This window comes from Triturus cristatus, chromosome 7 (genome assembly GCF_964204655.1).
Source record: "Triturus cristatus chromosome 7, aTriCri1.1, whole genome shotgun sequence".
NCBI lineage: Eukaryota > Metazoa > Chordata > Amphibia > Caudata > Salamandridae > Triturus > Triturus cristatus.
Genome location: NC_140590.1, coordinates 1139293500 through 1139314743, shown reverse-complemented (window position 1 = coordinate 1139314743; position 21244 = coordinate 1139293500). Strand labels below are relative to the sequence as shown.

Here is a 21244-nt window from a genome sequence, read left to right as displayed (position 1 = left end):
TACTGTCGAGGAATACATACGACTGCCTCAGGTCTGCAAGTGTTGTTTGTGCTGATTGGGTCCTCTTAGTTAAGAGGCTAAATTGGCTCGGGGGGACTGCAAGTGTGGTGAGTTGTTAAATACACTGGCCACAACGTGAAAAACGAGTCAGTAACCTGGAGTGACCAAAATTAGTGAATTATGATGTCCTTGGCCACAGTATTTAGCTAACTAACGCCCGTTTTCTAGGTGACCGGTTAGTGAGTGTTGTTTTCTGGGTGCCCAGATATCGAGTTTAAGGCAAGAAGTTAGTTGTCAAATTGTTTTATTTCTTTCGACAACTGGTGCCTTTTGCAAACGACAAAGCAGAAACCAGCCCCTGACCAAGTGCCCGCTCTTGTGAAATTGATATATCAGTGTGCGCCAGGAGAGGGTCAATGCCATCTGGGCTTGGCTTGGATGGTACACAGAGCTGTCTGGGCCATGCATGATTAGCTCATCAAGAGGGACTTCGCCTTACGTTTTTTTTGTACTTTTGAAGTTATAGATTAAATGACCACACGTCCCAGAATACAAAGAGTAGACCTGGAGGATGACCTACTGGTGCAGAGATCACGTGATACATTTTCGTTTATCCCTACGGCAGTTCACAGATGGCATCAACATTGTACAGGTCTGCCAGAACATGGCTGTGCAGGCTTTGGTTAAAGAACATTGTGCATTCATCCAGTACTGCCTTGAACACGGATATTGGTGTCTAATGGTATACATTGTCTACAGTTGGTGTTTTTTTTAAAGTTTAGTTATTTAACAGAGTAGTTCCACAGACACACTACATCAGTACAAAAGTATTCTTTTAGATTTCATAAAAAATATAAAAATACCATATTGTTAAAAACATTATTACAGTTTAAGAAAAGATGAAAAAAATGTAGTCAGCCGTTAACAAATATTTGCATATGGGTAGTTGCACAATAAGTGTAATGCATCCTCGTGTGTTTCACCAGACATTTTAAGAATAAGGGTCGAATGAACTTCTCTTTAAAATGCAATAATCGGGCAAAAGAAAAGTACACAAATTGTACCCTTTATGTTAGTCACAAAACTGACACCTTGGATGAATACTGATTCCTTCCTATTTTGAGCCATACATTTACTCCTAGTGCAAGTGAGCAAAATTAGAATTTCAGGAATACCCGGCGAGCAAATGGACACATGCCTGCTTGCAATTGAAATTGCATTACCATGGCCCACATCTTAGGAGAAAAACACCTTTTGATCCAAAGACCAGTGTGTTAAACCATCTTGAAAGTTTTTTTTATGTGCGCTAATTTCTAAAGCCATAATCTTCAAAGTATTACTTTTTTTTGTGTAAACACTCTTTTGCAATTAAGTCCCAACAAGTTAAGACAACCAGTAAAAGTTTATGAAGACAACTAGATCTTTTTCATATTATGGGTAAATTCACACCCAATGATTTTTAGGTCTCGCCTGAGCCAGCGCTTATAGCGCTGCTCTGGCGCAAGTTTTAGTAAGCGTGTTTTGGAAGTGCTGACCTAGTGGCTTTTTTCTGGCCTCCAGCGTGTGTTCACAATGGCGTGCACGCGTCCAGCTGCTATCCTGGTTTCTAGCATTCCTCGGATGGCCGGCTTTCCTCCCACTCCCTCTCCTCCCCCTCCCTTACTGCACGGAATAGTTTCAGCCTTAAATGTAAGGAAACACTTGGAAACGTTTCTTTCACGCTATGTCAAACCCTGTACTTGTAGAAATACATTATTTGAAAATTTCACGACTAACGTTACAAACACAAACCTTACGGATTAAATACAGAGCGTTTAATTTTAGCTAAAAGCACTTCTCTTCAAATACTGCATTTACTAATGCTAAGGAGGGAACAGACAACAGGCGCCACTGGGCTAGAAGCCAGACAGAGCCATCCGGCTTGATTAATGGCTTGGCATTTGCAAGTGTTACAAGTACACAAACCACGGGCACCAGGAAAGAACAAGCCATACAGAGACATCCTCCTTAATTTAAGTTGCAACTGTGCTGCAATTCCGTTTTTGATTTTAACACAAAATCTTTTATGCCGGAAAAGCTTCACATTTTTAAACAATAACATCCAAAACAGAACTGTTTATGTGGTCACATTTTAAACACACATTACAGTGGGCAGATTTGAGCATTTAAAACAAATTATTTTATATTTAGGTTCAGGAGTTTTACAAACATGCACACTGGTTGGCCCATATGTGGTAGTCTGGAACACGTTGCTTGCACCATTGTCCTGTGTTCACTTCTTCAGCTGCACTAATCCGCATTAACGCACTTACTTTAAATACTGGTTCGCTTTCAACACACTAATAACACTGCTACTTATTTCCCAAAAAAGAAAACTATATAAACAATTAATAAAATTATTTGTTGGAAAAGTCAGTGGTTATTCTGGACATATAGCATGGATCTCACGGATCTATATTTCACACACGTTGTTTAAATACATATTTTGCTGAAGCTGCAAGCATTCTCTGTTGGGCTATTGAGCAAACCTTTTCAGACATTAAGTAAGGCGATTGCAGTAAATCTAGTTTGTCATGGCCATCTTATTTAACTCCAAAATCAATCCTTTTCCCCTTGTTTTCTCTCACCACTTTGCTGCGGAGCACATGATTGGGCAATCCTACGGGGCTTTACAGGGAGACACTATTTTTCTCTTATATTAAGCGACCTCGCGTGTCTCGGGCGAGCAAGCGCCAGACCCGGCTTTTACGAAGGCCTCGCACAGCACCGATTGCCCTCCTCCCTCCCCTGGGGGTGGTACGCACAGGCAGAGCTGAAAACGAGGCGCAGCATTTGGTGAAGGAGTAGCGTGCACAGGCCTGGTAATGGCGAGAACGCGTGCCTGTCGCACGCATGGGTTTTTTAGGCCGAACTTGAGTCAGCGCGTATGCTCTGCGAGACTTGTGGCCGAGTAGGAAATAGAAGCTCAGCCCATTTTTGCCATTGGCTTGTCAGTCTGTCTTGAATGCTGACTTTTGATTCGAAAATAGGATTGTTGGTCTCCTTAGTACTGCCGCCTCTTCATTTGTCACCTCCCATGGCAACGGGCCCAGGGTGCGTGTTATTTAGACTGTGAGCACTATTTTCTTCACTTTCTTTTACTGCAGGCAGGACGTGCTTTGGACCTTGTTTACCCCGCACCCTCTCCCGTTGTCGGTGCCTTGCATTTGCAATGCGATAGGTCTCGCATTTAAGCTAGTTTGAGCTATTGGCATTGTATATGACAAAATGACTTTTATTTATGTTGTGGCTTTTAAAACATAAATAAAACGCATAGTTATATCCAATGCCAATAGCTTAAACTTGCGTAAATGCGAGACCCTTTGCATTGTAAATGCTTGTGTTTTGTGTGTTTTTGTTGTGTTTTAGGCGCACAGATCCTCTCACAATTCTGGTGAGGAAAGGGGAGTCAGCACAGAAGCCACCCTGCTCCACTCGAGGGTAACGAAGACATGCGAGGTACAGAACACCCTGCTAATATTTTCGAGGTGTGCAACAGTGTGAGGAACCCGTCCTTCGCGTGCAGTATAGCAGTCACCATGTGCCGCTGTTCGCACTCTCCCATGCAAACACCATTTAGTGTGTATTCCGTTGTCTGTGCAAAGCACCACATGCAGCTAAAAGCACTTTTAGGCACTCAGGTGTGTCGCCAACCACCACAAAGCCGTCACGTGCCCATTGTGCGTGCGCGTTCTTCTCTTCCAATCAGCAAAAACGAATAAACTACACATTTCCAGATGCCTAGCTAGGACTGAAGGCCTTGGTGTGCCCTCCACTAACCTGGGATCAGTGGGCTGTCATATAAAGGCACAGGAGATGCCTCTCTGCAAACTCACAATCAATACAAAAGAATCTACCACAGCCACTCCATGTAGAGTTGAATGTGTTTGTGAGGCGCCTACACCAAACGGTATTGAGGCGCTCTGCTGCGCTAGACAGTATCTGTGAGCCACGGGTCTAGCCCGGGGATTTTCCACTACAGATCATTGCCTTTCGCGGAATCGGACCAATGAAAGTGTCACCAGACTACAGCTCCCACAATGCAATAGTCCGGACTTAATGTCAACAATCGAGGACGCAGTCGCAAGGACGGTGGCCTGGATAATAGAAAGTTAGTAGCACTTGCGACTCCTTCCGCGTGCACATAGCCGAAAGGAAAAGAACTGGGGGTCAGGGTATTGACTACAATGGGATTAATGAACTAAATCTAAGTGCGGGTCTGGCAGTGCGGGAGCTTCCCCTTGCATTGGTACGGCCCATGTTTCGCAGCACTAGTACATTCCACTCTGACCCTTGATGTTTTCTTTGTGAGGGCACAGAAATGTCCTTGTTCAAACATCTTTGCTTATGTGTTTAAATGAATTGGTGCTCTGAACCAACCATTCATCCTTTGTCTAAAAGTGAGTGCGACTTCAGCACTTCAGACGCAGGCCAGAAATAACGCCGGAGCCTTGGTTAAGGAGACAAAATGACTCCTGTTTGCACATGCACTGCAATGTGCTTCTTCTGCAATAAGTTAGACTACTCCCTGTCATATATAGGAAACCCAGCGACATCATTGTATTCCAATATATGTCCTAATAGACTACCAAAAAAGGTTTGGAAAGACGTCACTTCAAGCATGACTGATGTTAACATGCATTAAAATGCCTTCATCAATTACTATGAGGAGTAAACCTGTTGTTTCTGGAAATGTCGCTTGTCCCTTCATTTATGTAAAATCACCTTCAGCAGCTACACCCCAGCCCCCGCCGTCCGAATGTGAGGGGACACTGAGTCTCCCAGGTAATTCATTGGCCTTGAGATGAATAGGGGCCGCCCTCTACCTCTCTTCCCCCTTCCCACTCTACCTCCCGCGCTGCAGAAGCTGCTGGACCTGCCTTACTCCCCTGTTGCTACATCCTCGAGGCAGGGCTATTGTTACACGAATCGCTTCTGTATCTTTGCATCGCCTATTGCAACTTAAACTATATAGCGCACACTGTACTGGTTATATTTTCCTAAAAGATTTCCAATCACATGGATTGCACTGGTGCCCATGTACATCTGAACCAACATTTGGATGGATATGGACAATCTCATTCTTGCACTGGGCTCTTGCTTCTTTGTAACACAATGCCAGTTCGAGATCTTCGAAATGAGCACGGCGCGCTCTCGTTCATTCAAATTGTTTTAATCTGGTGGTCAGTGTATGAATAGAAATCTAGGGTACAAACTTAAAACCCTTCATATGTGTGTGTGGGGTGGATAGGGCTGCAGGTTGTTGACTGCCTCAGGAGACCTTTTTTCACATAGGAGTACGGAGCACCATGAGCTCCATGACTGCCAGGATCTCTTTAAGTGCTGTAGGGTGGGACAGGCATCCCAGACCATTCCTCTCCATGTGCTCCGTTGGAGGAGTTGGCTTTCTTTCTGATGCTTAAAGAGAGCTTTTTCCTTTCCATTGTTGAGAGAGTTACAGTCCATAACAGCGGAGAGTCACAACTGTGCTGTGGGGAGGCAATAACAGCTCAAGCAAAGATGAGAACTGGAAATTAAAATTTGGGTAAACGCTCTGTTTCAGGTCTCGGCCGTAAAGGTATTCCATGTCAGCGATGCAATCCCCGATTACATTTGACATGTTTCACTTTGTCTTTCTTTCTCTGAGAGTATATTGTTTTTCTGTAGTTTGCTACTGTAATGAATTATCACGTGTAAATGTAAACTTGCTTTAAAATAGGGTCGCTCAGTTGCACATAATGTCTTCTTGGTTATATATAAGGTAGCAAAAATGCTTTTAACACTTTTCTATTATAACTTTTCAACATGCTGCACTGCAGCCTAATGCTCTACATTACAACATAGCTTAAAGACACTGCCAAAGCCAATAGCTCTGGCCAAACACTTATAAGGTCAAAAAGGCGAGACCTATTGGCTATGCCAATGCTTGTTTTAGGTCTCGCCTGACCCAGCGCATGTGCTGGTCTCGCGAGACTTTTAGTGAGGGCTCAAAAAATGTTACAGTGGTCAGCCTAGAGCTACAGTGCATGTGCGCGGGCGCACGCTTAGGAGCAGAGGCACCATATGGCAATCATGCTCATTAAGCGCCTGCGATCACTTTCACTTTTGCCCGCAATCACATTCGCGACGCTTTTTTGATGTTCTCGTTCAAAGAACATGTTGTTGTGTTAATGCTTTGCTGCGCCCGTTTGACTTACAATGTGCCTTCTCTTTCCACAAACTCAAAGTTTTATTTTGATATGCTTTTAGTATTACTGTCACACACACATCCACCCAACCACACACCCACCCAACCACACACCCACCCAACCACACACCCACCCAACCACACACCCACCCAACCACACACCCAACCAACCACACACCCAACCAACCACACACCCAACCAACCACACACCCAACCAACCACACACCCAACCAACCACACACTCAACCCCACACACACCCAACCACAACCACACCCGACCACAACCACACCCTCACACAACCACACCCTCACACAACCACACCCTCACACAACCACAACCTCACACAACCACACGCACACACAACCACACGCACACACAACCACACGCACACACAACCACACGCACACACAACCACCCACACACAACCACACACACACAACCACACACACACAACCACACACACACAACCACACACACACAACCACACACACACAACCACAACACACACAACCACAACACACATAACCACACACAACCACACATCCACACAACCGCACCCACACACAACCACACACACACACACCCAACCGCGCACACCCAACCACACCCAACCGCACACACAACACACATAACCACAACCACACACACAACCACACCCAACCACACCCAACCACAACCACACCAAACCACACCACACACCAAACCACACACCAAACCACACACAACCACACACACAACCCCCCCCCACACACACACACACAACCACACACACCAGCACACACACACACACACAACCACACACACACCCGCACCCACACCCACAAGCACCCACACACACACACAACCCCCACACACACCCCCACACACAACCCCACACACACAACCCCCCCACACACACAACCACGCACCCACACAACCCCCCCACAACCCCCCCACACACACAACCCCCCCACACACAACCCCACACACAACCCCCCACACACAACCCCCCACACACAACCCCCCCCACACACACAACCCCCCCCACACACACAACCCCACACACAACCCCACACCCACACACACCCACACACAACCACAACCACACACAACCACAACCACACACAACCACAACCACACACAACCACACACAACCACACACAACCACAACCACACACAACCACACAAACCACAACACACACAACCACACACAACCACACATCCGCACCCACACAACCGCACCCACACACAACCACAACCACACACACACCCAACCGCGCACACCCAACCACACCCAACCGCACACACAACACACATAACCCCACACATAACCCCACACATAACCCCACACAAACCCCACACAAACCCCACACAAACCCCACACAAACCCCACACAAACCCCACACAAACCCCACACAAACCCCACACCAAACCCCACACCAAACCCCACACCAAACCCCACACCAAACCCCACACCAAACCCCACACCAAACCCCACACCAAACCCCACACCAAACCCCACACCAAACCCCACACCCCACACCAAACCCCACACCAAACCCCACACCAAACCCCCCACACACCAAACCCCCCACACACCAAACCCCCCACACACACACAACCCCACACACACACATAACCACACACCAAACCCCACACACACCAAACCCCACACACACCAAACCCCACACACACCAAACCCCACACACACCAAACCCCACACACACACCAAACCCCACACACACACCAAACCCCACACACACACCAAACCCCACACACACACCAAACCCCACACACACACCAAACCCCACACACACACCAAACCCCACACACACACCAAACCCCACACACACACCAAACCCCACACACACACCAAACCCCACACACACACCAAACCCCACACACACACCAAACCCCACACACACACCAAACCCCACACACACACCAAACCCCACACACACATAACCACACACCAAACCCCACACACACCAAACCCCACACACACATAACCACACACCAAACCCCACACACACACCAAACCCCACACACACACCAAACCCCACACACACACCAAACCCCACACACACACCAAACCCCACACACACACCAAACCCCACACACACACACATAACCACACACACACACACATAACCACACACACACACACATAACCACACACACACACAACCCCACACACACACATAACCACACACACACACCCGCACCCACAAGCACCCACACACACACAACCCCCCACACCCCCCCACACACAACCCCACACACACAACCCCCCCCCACATACACACAACCCCCCCCCCACACACAACCCCCCACACACAACCCCCCCCCACACACAACCTGTGAGACTGGCCCCGTGGCGTGGGCCCTCCCGACCAGCAAGCCACCCTGCAACCGCACCGATCCCTGATGTCACAGACTTCCGGCCACCATGGCCCAACATCCCGATGGCCGGCCAGACCCCAACACGCATGCCCGGCCGAGGGAGAGAGAAACCCACCAAGCCAGACCGGGAGGCGCCGTCCCTGTCACACCTCTGGTCTCTTCCCCAAGGAAGGTTTCGATCGGCCACCAGGCCCCCGGTGAGCGGGCGCCTCGCCTGCTGGGTGTCTGGAGTCCCTCCCGGACCCACCTGAACAGATCAAAGGGCCGAGCGACAGGAAGTCCCGACACACCGCCCCCAGGCACCAAGACCCCTCTCGGCGAGGACTCCGGACTTCAAAGAGGAGGGGGAGTATAACAAGGGGTGCTGAAGGGACGGGAGGCAGAGAAGACCTGGACTGACGAGAGCCTGCTGACCTGGTCGCGGCTCGATCGCTCCCCGAACTCTGAACCATATGAGCCCTGCTGACGCTGTTGCGGCTCCCCGAACTCTGAACCATTTGAGTCCTGCTGTCGCGGCTCCCCGAACTCTGAGCCGTGCTGACGCTGTCGCGGCTTCCCGAACTCTGAACCATCTGAGCCCTGCTGACGCTGTCGCGGCTTCCCGAACTCTGAACCATCTGAGCCCTGCTGACGCTGTCGCGGCTCCCCGAACTCCGAACCACCTGTGCCTGCTGAGTGACTCGCGGCACTCTCCTCCAAGGGAATCGGCAGAGATTGCCGAGAGAAGCAACATCCCCCCAGCTCGAGGATTGAGAGCTGTGCGCAGACTACTCCGCAGAGACACTGACTCAAAGACTGTCCCGCTACCCCCATACCCCCATCACGAGATCGCCGCTGATTGTGGCACTGTACCTACATTTCGGATCATAAAGATCCCTTACGTCTACGATAAAGTATACTGTCTTACGAAGAACTACGGTGTGGTGTCCCTCTGTCAGAGAGTGCAAGCGCAGTGTGTGCGATCCTAGGTACGAGACCTTTCCAGGAAGGGCCTCCCCGCCCTTGCTCGGCCTAACTCTGGGAGAGGTGGGTCAACGGGTGGTCAGGAACGTATTCCGAAGCCCCCCCGGAGAACGCCTTCCAACATTTGGTGGCAGACGACGGGATCCGAGCCGACACCTAGAGATCGTGCAGTAAACGACTAACGCACTACCGGAAAGAAATGGAAGGAGAAACCTCCCTAGGTGCCGCAGGTACCAACACAAGCACGACATTCCGAGAGGACCAGTTGGAATATTATACGCACCGAGAACTAAAACAATTCTGCAAAGACCTTGGAATCGCTACCACTGGATTAAGCACGAAAGAGGATTTCCAGGGAGCCTTGAAGACCTGGGTCGAGGCCGGAGCTTCCCGGGCACAAACAGAAGGAGAGCTGCCAAACGAACCACGAAGCATCCCGGGGAGGAGCAGCGCCCCAGAGGGGGGCCTATCCCCGGAGGAGCTAGCGGACCGAGAAAGGGGCTGCAACCACGAACTAGAGCTAGCAAAACTGAAAATCGAGGGAGAACTAAAACTGTCCGAGAAGAAACTGGCAGTAGAACAATTACGCCTACAAGGAGAACTCGAGGAGAAGAAGCGACAAAGAGAGCACGAAGAAAGAAAACTCCAACTAGAACACGAACGCAGCTTGAAAGAGATCGAGCTCAAGGCTAAAAGTGAGGAGGCCAGATCCTCGGGAACTCAACCCCTCTCCTCCGTCGTGGAACCAAAGGTCCACATCCCCAAGGATGTGGTGAAAGAATATTACAAGATTGACGACATCCAGCAATGGTTCAAGGGCTACGAAGTTGCTATGACCTCCCACCGAGTCCCGCAGAAAGACTGGGGGGCTGGGTTGTGGGGCCAGTTCCTGAGCGAGGGGAGAGATACCCTGCTAGACCTGCCCTCCACGGTACTGAACTCCTACAGTCACATGAAAGAGGCCCTAGCAGCCAGATATGGGCTCACCCCCGAAATGTACCGGCAACGGTTTCGAGACTGCAAAAAGATACCCGGTACCACATGGGTGGAGTACGTGAACTTTTACAGCCGGGCCTTGGACGGTTGGATCAAGGGCAGCAAGGTCTCCACCTTTGAGGAGCTGTTCGACCTAATCGCGTGGGAACACTTGTCCGCCAATTGCTTTGTGGAGTTACGCCAGCACCTCCTGGACAGCAAGCTCACTGACCCTCGAAAACTGGCCGTCGAGGCTGACCGATGGGTGAACACCCGGGCCTCACGGGGTCCCGTGGGAGACTACGGTCGCCACAGTCGGGGACCCCCCCGCCAGAGGGGCGGAGGGAATCCAGGCCGACCAAGAGAATTCCCGGGGGGCTCCCAGCACAGTCCCCCCAGAGGACAACCTCCGCACTTTCCAGCCCCACCTCCGGCCAGCACCGGGCCACCGGGGAAGTCGGGACCCCGAGTGAGGATCACCTGTTTCCGCTGCCAACAGACCGGACACTATGCCAGTGACCCTCAGTGTCCCATGTACCAACGGCCCGCCACGACAACCCCTCCGGCTCGACAAATGACCTCCGTAGCCCTGGGAGAAGAGATGGAAGACCCCGAAGAATGGGAGCCAGCCGCCATGGCCCTGGTCTCCCTAGGGGACCGGGAGATGGTCCCCGGAACACCCCTGCCCGCCAACACGAAGAAATACCGACAGCAGGTGACGGTCAACGGTCACCGCGTCGAGGGCCTCCGCGACACTGGGGCGAATGTCACAGCGGTCCACTGCCACCTGGTCTCCGAAGACCAGATCCTGCCCGACACCTTTTGTCCAGTCATATCGTCGGACAATTCCGAGAGCCTATGCCGGATGGCCCTGGTCCCCTTCGAATGGGGGGGGGGGGGGAGTCACCGGCAAGTTGAGGGTGGCAGTCCGAACCTCCCAGCCCGTAGACTGCCTCCTGGGCAACGACCTTGAGAGTTCCCCGTGGGGACAAGTGGAACGAAGAGCCCATCTAGAAATGATGGGCCTACCCGAATGGGTATGCGCCACCACGCGCTCTATGACTCTCAGATTGCCTTCCTCCGAGGGAGGTGAGGCCATCCCGCTGAACACAGTCGCCGTCCCCGAGGTCCGGGACGCACTACCCGAGCCCGACGACCCTCTTCCGGAAGAAGTAACCATTCCCGATGACGGGTCGGTGCATCCAGATCCCGAACCACTGACCGAGCTCGGGGACCTGCCCGAGATGGCCCAGTGGCACTGCGAGGAAGGTCCCTCCCGAGAAGAATTCTGCCAGGAACAAGCCACCTGCCCTTCCCTCATTGGACCCCGACAGCAGGCCGAGGCCCAAGCAGCAGGCGACCAGTCCGGAACCCACTGGGTATACTGGGAAAACGGCCTCCTGTACAGCGAACAGAAGTCGGCCGAGTTGGGATCGGCCCGAGTACTGGTGGTACCCCTGCGCTTCCGAAGTCTCCTCCTGGGCCTGGCCCATGATGTACCCCTGGCCGGACACTTAGGCCAAGATAAGACCTACCAGCGACTCGTTACCCACTTCTATTGGCCCAAGATGCGAGCAAATGTGGAGGCCCACTGCAAGTCATGCCTCACTTGCCAGGCCAGCGGAAAGAGTGGGGGGAAGCGCAAGGCTCCGCTACAACCCTTCCCCGTTGTTAGTACCCCTTTTGAGCGGGTGGGAATCGACATCGTGGGACCCCTGGATCCCAAGACCGCCCAGGGCCACCGGTTCATCCTCGTCCTGGTGGACCATGCCACCCGCTACCCCGAAGCCATTCCCCTCCGCACCGTGACAGCCCCCGTGGTAGGCCGGGCCTTGATGGGGATCTTGTCCCGCGTGGGGTTCCCTCGCGAAGTCGTGAGTGATCGGGGCACGAACTTCATCTCCAAATACATGAGGTCCCTATGGCAGCAGTGCGGGGTGTCATACAAGTTCACCACCCCCTACCACCCCCAAGGGAATGACCTAGTCGAGTGTTTTAACAGGACCCTGAAAGGGATGATCATGGGCCTCGAAGAACCCCTACGCCGGAGATGGGACGTCCTCCTCCCCTGCCTCCTGTTTGCCTACCGAGAGGTTCCCCAAAAATCTCTGGGGTTCAGCCCGTTCGAACTACTGTACGGACACCCCGTCCGGGGACCCCTGAGCCTGGTCAAGGAGGGTTGGGAAACGACTCTCCGGGGGACCCCTCCTGATCTGTTCCGATACATCCTGGCGCTCCGCAACCAGACCCGGACATTCCGAGAACTCGCAGAGACAAACCTCGAGGCTAGCCAGGAAGAGATGAAGCGCTGGTATGACCAGAATGCCACGCTGGTCGAGTTTCAGCCGGGCTAACAAGTCTAAGTCATGGCCCCGGTGAAACCCTGCGCCCTCCAAGACAAATGGACTGGTCCCTTCAAGGTGGTCGAGCGGAAGAGCCAAGTCACCTATCTAGTCGATGTGCAGTCCCCGCGGAACCCCCTCCGGGTCCTCCACGTGAACCGCCTCAAACCCCACTTTGTGAGGACAGAGTTGAGTTTGCTCCTGGCCACCGACGATGGGACTGAAGAAGACACTGAGCCCCTTCCAGACCCCTGGGTGCTAAAGAGACCGATGGCTCCGTGGAGGGGGCGAGACTGTCAACCACCCTCACCTCCCAACAGTCCGACGACTGCCGCCGGCTACTAAGGCAGTTCACGGACCTCTTCTCCCTAACCCCTGGGGTCACCGACTGGTGTGTCCACGACGTAAACACCGGCGACAGCCCGCCCGCGAGACACCGAGCCTACCGGGTCCCTGATCGGTTCCGAACCTGCATCTAGACCGAGGTAGCTAAGATGTTGGCCTTCGGGGTGATTGAACCCTCCGACAGCCCCTGGGCCAGCCCGGTAGTCCTGGTCCCGAAGGCGGCTGCCCCTGGTGTCGCCCCGAGCTGAGATTTTGTGTGGACTACCGAGGACTCAATGCAGTCACCCGAGCGGATGCTCACCCTATCCCCCGGGGCCGCTCGCTACCTCGGCACCTTCGACCTAACCTGCGGATACTGGCCGATTGCACTCACTGAGGGAGCCAAGGAGCGCTCCGCCTTCTCCACCCCGGATGGGCACTACCGCTTTAGGGTGATGCCGTTTGGAATGAAGAATGCCCCGGCCACCTTCCAGCGACTGGTGAACAGGGTCCTGTCCGGACTAGAGGGGTTCAGCGCAGCGTACCTCGACGATATAACAGTATTCAGCTCCCAATGGACCGAGCACCTCCAGCACCTCCGACAAGTCCTGCTGGCTCTGCGCCAGGCCGGCCTCACCATCAAAGCCAGCAAATGTCAAATTGGACAAGGCTCCGTAATCTATCTGGGGCACCAGGTGGGAAGCGGGCAGGTCGCCCCCCCTCCAGCCGAAGATCGACGCCATCCTGTCCTGGGAACCCCCAACGACCCAAACGGAAGTCCGGGCCTTCCTGGGCCTCACCGGTTACTACCGGAGGTTTATTAAGAACTATGGCAGCATCGCCGGCCCCCTCCAAGAAACACCCGAAGAAAATACAATGGACTCCCCCGTGCCAAAAAGCGTTCGACGCCTTGAAAGCCGCTATATGTACTGCTCTGGTACTCAAGGCCCCCCGACTACTCTCAGGAGTTTGTGGTCCAGACGGACGCCTCGGAACACGGCATAGGGGCAGTCCTCTCACAGTTCAACGACAAAGGCGTAGATCAGCCCATAGCCTTCATCAGCCGAAGGTTGCTACCTCGAGAACAGCGGTGGAGCACCATTGAAAGAGAGACCTTCGCAGTAGTCTGGGCCCTCAAAAAGCTACGGCCCTACTTGTTCGGAACACACTTCCGAGTTCAAACAGATCACCGACCCTTGCGGTGGTTGATGCAGATGCGAGGAGAAAACCCCAAGCTGCTACGCTGGTCAATCTCCCTCCAGGGGATGGATTTCACTGTGGAGCATCGCCCCGGGACGGACCATGCCAACGCGGACGGCCTGTCCCGATTCTTCCGCTTCAGCGAGGAGAACCCCCAAGTGGATGGGTAGTTCTCCCTGCCTTTCAGCTGGGGGGGGGCACGTGTGAGACCGGCCTCGTGGCGTGGGCCTTCCCGACCAGCAAGCCACCCTGCAACCGCACCGATCCCCGATGTCACAGACTTCCGGCCACCATGGCCCAACATCCCGATGGCCGGCCAGACCCCAACACGCATGCCCGGCCGAGGGAGAGAGAAACCCCCCAAGCCAGACCGGGAGGCGCCGTCCCTGTCACACCTCTGGTCTCTTCCCCAAGGAAGGTTTCGATCGGCCACCAGGCCCCCGGTGAGCGGGCGCCTCGCCTGCTGGGTGTCTGGAGTCCCTCCCGGACCCACCTGAACAGATCAAAGGGCCGAGCGACAGGAAGTCCCGACACACCGCCCCCGGGCACCAAGACCCCTCTCGGCGAGGCCTCCGGACTTCAAAGAGGAGGGGGAGTATAACAAGGGGTGCTGAAGGGACGGGAGGCAGAGAAGACCTGGACTGACGAGAGCCTGCTGACCTGGTCGCGGCTCGATCGCTCCCCGAACCGAAGAACGCTCCCCGAACTCTGAACCATCTGAGCCCTGCTGACGCTGTGGCGGCTCCCCGAACTCTGAACCATCTGAGCCCTGCTGACGCTGTCGCGGCTCCCCGAACTCTGAACCATCTGAGCCATGCTGACGCTGTCGCGGCTCCCCGAACTCTGAACCATCTGACCCCTGCTGACGCTGTCGCGGCTCCCCCAACTCTGAACCATCTGAGCCCTGCTGACGCTGTCGCGGCTCCCCGAACTCCGAACCACCTGTGCCTGCTGAGTGACTCGCAGCACTCTCCTCCAAGGGAATCTGCAGAGATTGTCGAGAGAAGCAACATCCCCCCAGCTCGAGGATTGAGAGCTGTGCGCAGACTACTCCGCAGAGACACTGACTCAGAGACTGTCCCGCTACCCCCATACCCCCATCACGAGATCGCCGCTGATTGTGGCACTGAACCTACATTTCGGACCATAAAGATCCCTTACGTCTACGATAAAGTATACTGTCTTACGAAGAACTACTGTGTTATGTCCCTCTGTCAGAGAGTGCAAGCGCAGTGTGTGCGATCCTAGGTACGAGACCCTTCCAGGAAGGGCCTCCCCGCCCTTGCTCAGCCTAACTCTGGGAGAGGTGGGTCAACGGGTGGTCAGGAATGTATTCCGAAGCCCCCCCGGAGAACGCCTTCCAACACAACCCCACACACACCCACACACACCCACACACAACCCCACACACACCCCCCCACTCACAACCCCCCCACACACACACACAACCCCCCATACACAACCCCCCCACACACACCCCCCCCCACACCCCCCCACAACCCCACACACACAACCCCACCCCCCACACACACCCACACACCCCCACACACACACACCCACACACACACAACCCCACATACACACAACCCCACACACACAACCCCCCACACAGCCCCCCCAAGCACCCACACACCTGCACCCACACACACAACCACACACACCCACACCCGCACACACAACTGCACCTACACACAACCACACACAACCACACACACAACCTCCCACATACACACAACCACAACCATACACACAACCATACACACAACCATACACACAACCATACACACAACCATACACACAACCATGCACACAACCATGCACACACACCACACACACACCACACACACACCACACACACACCACACACACACCACACACACACCACACACACCACACACACCACACACACCACACACACCACACACACACCACACACACACCACACACACACCACACACACACCACACACACCACACACACACCACACACACACCACACACACAACCATCCACACACACAACCATCCACACACACAACCATCCACACACACAACCATCCACACACACAACCATCCACACACATATCCACACACAACCATCCATACACAACCATCCATACACAACCATCCACACACAGCCACAACCGCGCACAACCGCACACCACATCCACACCCACACATCCACACCCACACATCCACACCCACACATCCACACCCACACATCCACACCCACACATCCACACCCACACATCCACACCCACACATCCACACCCACACATCCACACCCACACATCCACACCCACACATCCACACCCACACATCCACACCCACACATCCACACCCACACATCCACACCCACACATCCACACCCACACATCCACACCCCCACAACCACACCCACACATCCACACCCACACAACCACACCCACACATCCACACCCACACATCCACACCCACACACCCAACTGCACACACCCAACTGCACACACCCAACTGCACACACCCAACTGCACACACCCAACTGCACACACCCAACTGCACACACCCAACTGCACACACCCAACTGCACACACCCAACTGCACACACCCAACTGCACACACCCAACTGCACACACCCAACTGCACACACCCAACTGCACACACCCAACTGCACACACCCAACTGCACACACCCAACTGCACACACCCAACTGCACACACCCAACTGCACACACCCAACTGCACACACCCAACTGCACACACCCAACTGCACACACCCACACACACACACACACACACAACCACACACAACCACACACCCAACCACACACCCAACCACACACCCAACCACACACCCAACCACACACCCAACCACACACCCAACCACACACCCAACCACACACCCAACCACACACCCAACCACACACACACAACCACACACACAACCACACACACACAACCACACACACACAACCACACACACACAACCACACAACGCCACCCACACACACAACCACACAACGCCACCCACACACACAACCACACACACAACCACACACACAACCACACACACAACCACACACACAACCACACACACAACCACACACAACCACACACAACCACACACAACCACACACACAACCACACACACAACCACACACACACAACCACACACACACAACCACACACACACAACCACACACACACAACCACACACACACACACACAACCACACACACACAATACCCCCCCACCCAAACCCATCCCCACCCAAACCCATCCCCACCCAAACACACACCAACCACACACCAACCACACACAACACCACACACACAACTACACACAACCACACACACACAACCACACACACACAACCCCACCCACCCACCCACACACACAACCACACACACACACGCAACCACACACACACACGCAACCACACACACAACCACACACACACAACCCCACCCACCCACACAACCCCACCCACCCACACAACCACACACACACAACCACACACACACAACCACACACACACATCCACCCGCACCCACACAACCACACACCCACACAACCACACACACACAACCACCCGCACCCACACAACCCCACACACACACACAACCACACACACACACAACCACACACACACAACCACACACACACAACCACACACACACAACCACACACACAAACCACACACACAAACCACACACACACAACCACACACACACAACCACACACACAACCACACACACACACAACCACACACACACACAACCACACACATTCACCCGCACCCACATTCACCCGCACCCACATTCACCCGCACCCACATTCACCCGCACCCACATTCACCCGCACCCACATTCACCCGCACCCACATTCACCCACACCCACATTCACCCGCACCCACATTCACCCGCACCCACATTCACCCGCACCCACATTCACCCGCACCCACATTCACCCGCACCCACATTCACCCGCACCCACATTCACCCGCACCCACATTCACCCGCACCCACATTCACCCGCACCCACATTCACCCGCACCCACATTCACCCGCACCCACATTCACCCGCACCCACACCCACACACACACACCCACACACACACAACCACACACACACAACCACACACACACAACCACACACACACAACCACACACACACAACCACACACACACAACCACACACACACAACCACAAACACACAACCACAAACACACAACCACAAACACACACACACACACACACACACACACACACACACACACACACACACACACACACAACCACACCAAGCATTGGCATAGCCAATAGGTCTCGCCTTTGGGACCTTATTAGTGTTTAGCCATGCAACAGTAGATGTGGTTGCACCAAGGATATTGTGCTGCATAACTAAATACTTAGAAGGTCCCAAAAGTGAGACATATTGGCTATGCTAATGCTTGTTTAACAAGGGTTCAGGACTGATAAACAAGTTAAAAGCATAACAAATAACCAGCAGATTTGCCGTCTATGCTATATCTGCTAGGCTTAATTCAAGACCAATAATTCAGATGACAATAGAGGTGTTAAGGTTAGAATAGTGTTTCCAAATTTGGATTTGACAAGGGGTGATGGAACTTATTGACTGTACTTTATTTGCATATAATGTAACCAAGGGTATTTTAGCAATATAGGCCTTGATAATTGAGTGCACATCTCTTTTACCAAGCGCTTTAAAAATAATTGCTGTATGCCAAAACCACTCAATTTCGTTGTGGACATTTGACCTATATCATGATTAATCTGGGACAAACTATTTTACATGTTCTCACCTAAATAGATGTAGTCTTCTACTATTTCAAATCTTTTTCCTTTATAAAACCTGGAACGGGGAGTTTTTAAACCTTGGACGCCCATTATAATTTTTTTAGTTTCCCCCTCTTTAATAGAGAGATTATAATGTTCAAAAAATAAGGCCAAGATGTGACGTTGTCTCTGTAATCCTATAGGTGCAAGGGCCGTTAAGACTGGGTCATCTTCATACATTAATGTCGATATTTATTTTTTTCCAAGTTTTCACCGAATGATCAGATAAATATAAAGAGAATAACAATGGGGTCCTGTCGGTAATTCCTCATTCTAAGTCTTCCAAACAGTGCTGCTACTGTTGTCCTGTCAGTGATTCCTCCAGACAGTGCTGCTATTCTGGTCCCATTGGAATTCCCACATTTTAAGTCCTCTAGGCAGTTCTACAGCGGTGTCTCTGTTCCCAGTGGTAATTCCTCATTCTAAGTCCTCTAGACAGTGCTGCTAGTTGCTTCTCTGGTCCCATCAGTAATTCCTCATTCTAAGCCCTCTTTACAGTGCTGCTACCTGCTTCTTTGGTCTCACCAGTAATTCCTCCTTCCAAGACCTCTAGGCAGTGCTGCAACTGCTTTTCTGGTCCAAGTGGAAATTCCTCATTTTAAGTCCTCTGGGCAGTGCTGCAGCTATGTCTCTGTTCATACAACTACTACACTCCAAACTAAAACACATAGATAAAAGACATTGTCATTTACAATGCCAATAGCTCTAACTCTGACAAATGCGAGACCTATTGCATTGCATATGCTTGTTAAATGTGTATTGGCAATCCCCAAAATGGACATCTTTGGGCAATTGGTGTTTGAGCCTTTGTGGAAAACTCTCTTGTAAATATAATCAATTAAGCTCATAAATATATTGTCCATATTTGTGTAGTTTTCTGCCATGTAAAAACTGATGTAGAATACAGAGAGAGATTGATTATAATCAGTTTAGGTTAAGTGATATGTTTTTGTCTTGTCTGTTGTAAGAGGAAACCGAAATAAGCCCATTCGTGGTATACTGGTTAAGAGAGCAAGTTGCTGCATTGATATGGTGATTAAAACCAGTTCCTGCAATAACTAACTGCGTTCCATTCATATATGAACTCTTTTTTTAACCTGACTTTTAACAAAGACTGTATTATTGGGAATAAGCTGATTTAATTAGGATATATAATTGATTAATTGAAATCCACATGTGCTACTTCAGTGTACACTGACTGTTCACTGGTGAAGATTTGTCTGCACCTTATGTGGTTTAACAATAGTTGATGGGTTCTGTTGTATATAACAAGTGTATAATCGGCCTTATTGAGCTATAGTTTACAAAATCTTACAAATGAACCAAAGTAAATGATTCTGTTTGCTGTCTTTCCTGGAACAATTTTGATTGATATGATGGTTTCTTAAAAGTATCTGAAATGATAGGCAGTTTTTTCCCTGTTTATTTACAAAGACATGAGGTAACTTTTATCTAAGACACCTGGCCACCAGAAATGTATATTTCTTTGCACACTAAGGAGCTGCAGAGGTGCTTCTGTCTATGCTTTCACAACACAATAAGATCACAAATTGGGATATGTATCAGTGTGACTTTATATCTGTATTGTGCCAGTTTTAAGCAACAACAAAAAAGCAACATTTTTCCAGCTGCCCAGGCACAACATTGCCAGCACCTGCTTCGTAGGCGGCACAGTTGTTCCTTCCTGCTTTCCTGCCCAAAACTATATATATAAATACATTTCTTTCTTTATTCGAATGCAAAGCAACCATATAAGATACAATCCATCATATAATAAATAAGCACACAATTTGTCTAAAAGAAAACAGTAAAATATTAAAAACAGTGCACATACTTAAAACAAACATCACATAATAAATCCAATCTAGATTTATAAGTGGCTCGCAAGAAACTTAACACTGCACATAAAGTCAAAGGGTTAGGTAGCAGCTGTAAATGCAAAAGGGCCACTTTAGCATGCCTGAATTTCAAGCATTTGAGCAGGGGCTGGAGAAA

At 51.6% G+C, this 21244-nt stretch overlaps 1 protein-coding gene across 6 annotated transcripts in view; it reads left to right on the top strand.

The window, feature by feature from the left end:
- UIMC1 (ubiquitin interaction motif containing 1) overlaps positions 1-21244 on the top strand; it is a 458461-nt gene that overhangs the window by 46471 nt on the left and 390746 nt on the right. The window lies entirely within an intron of this gene.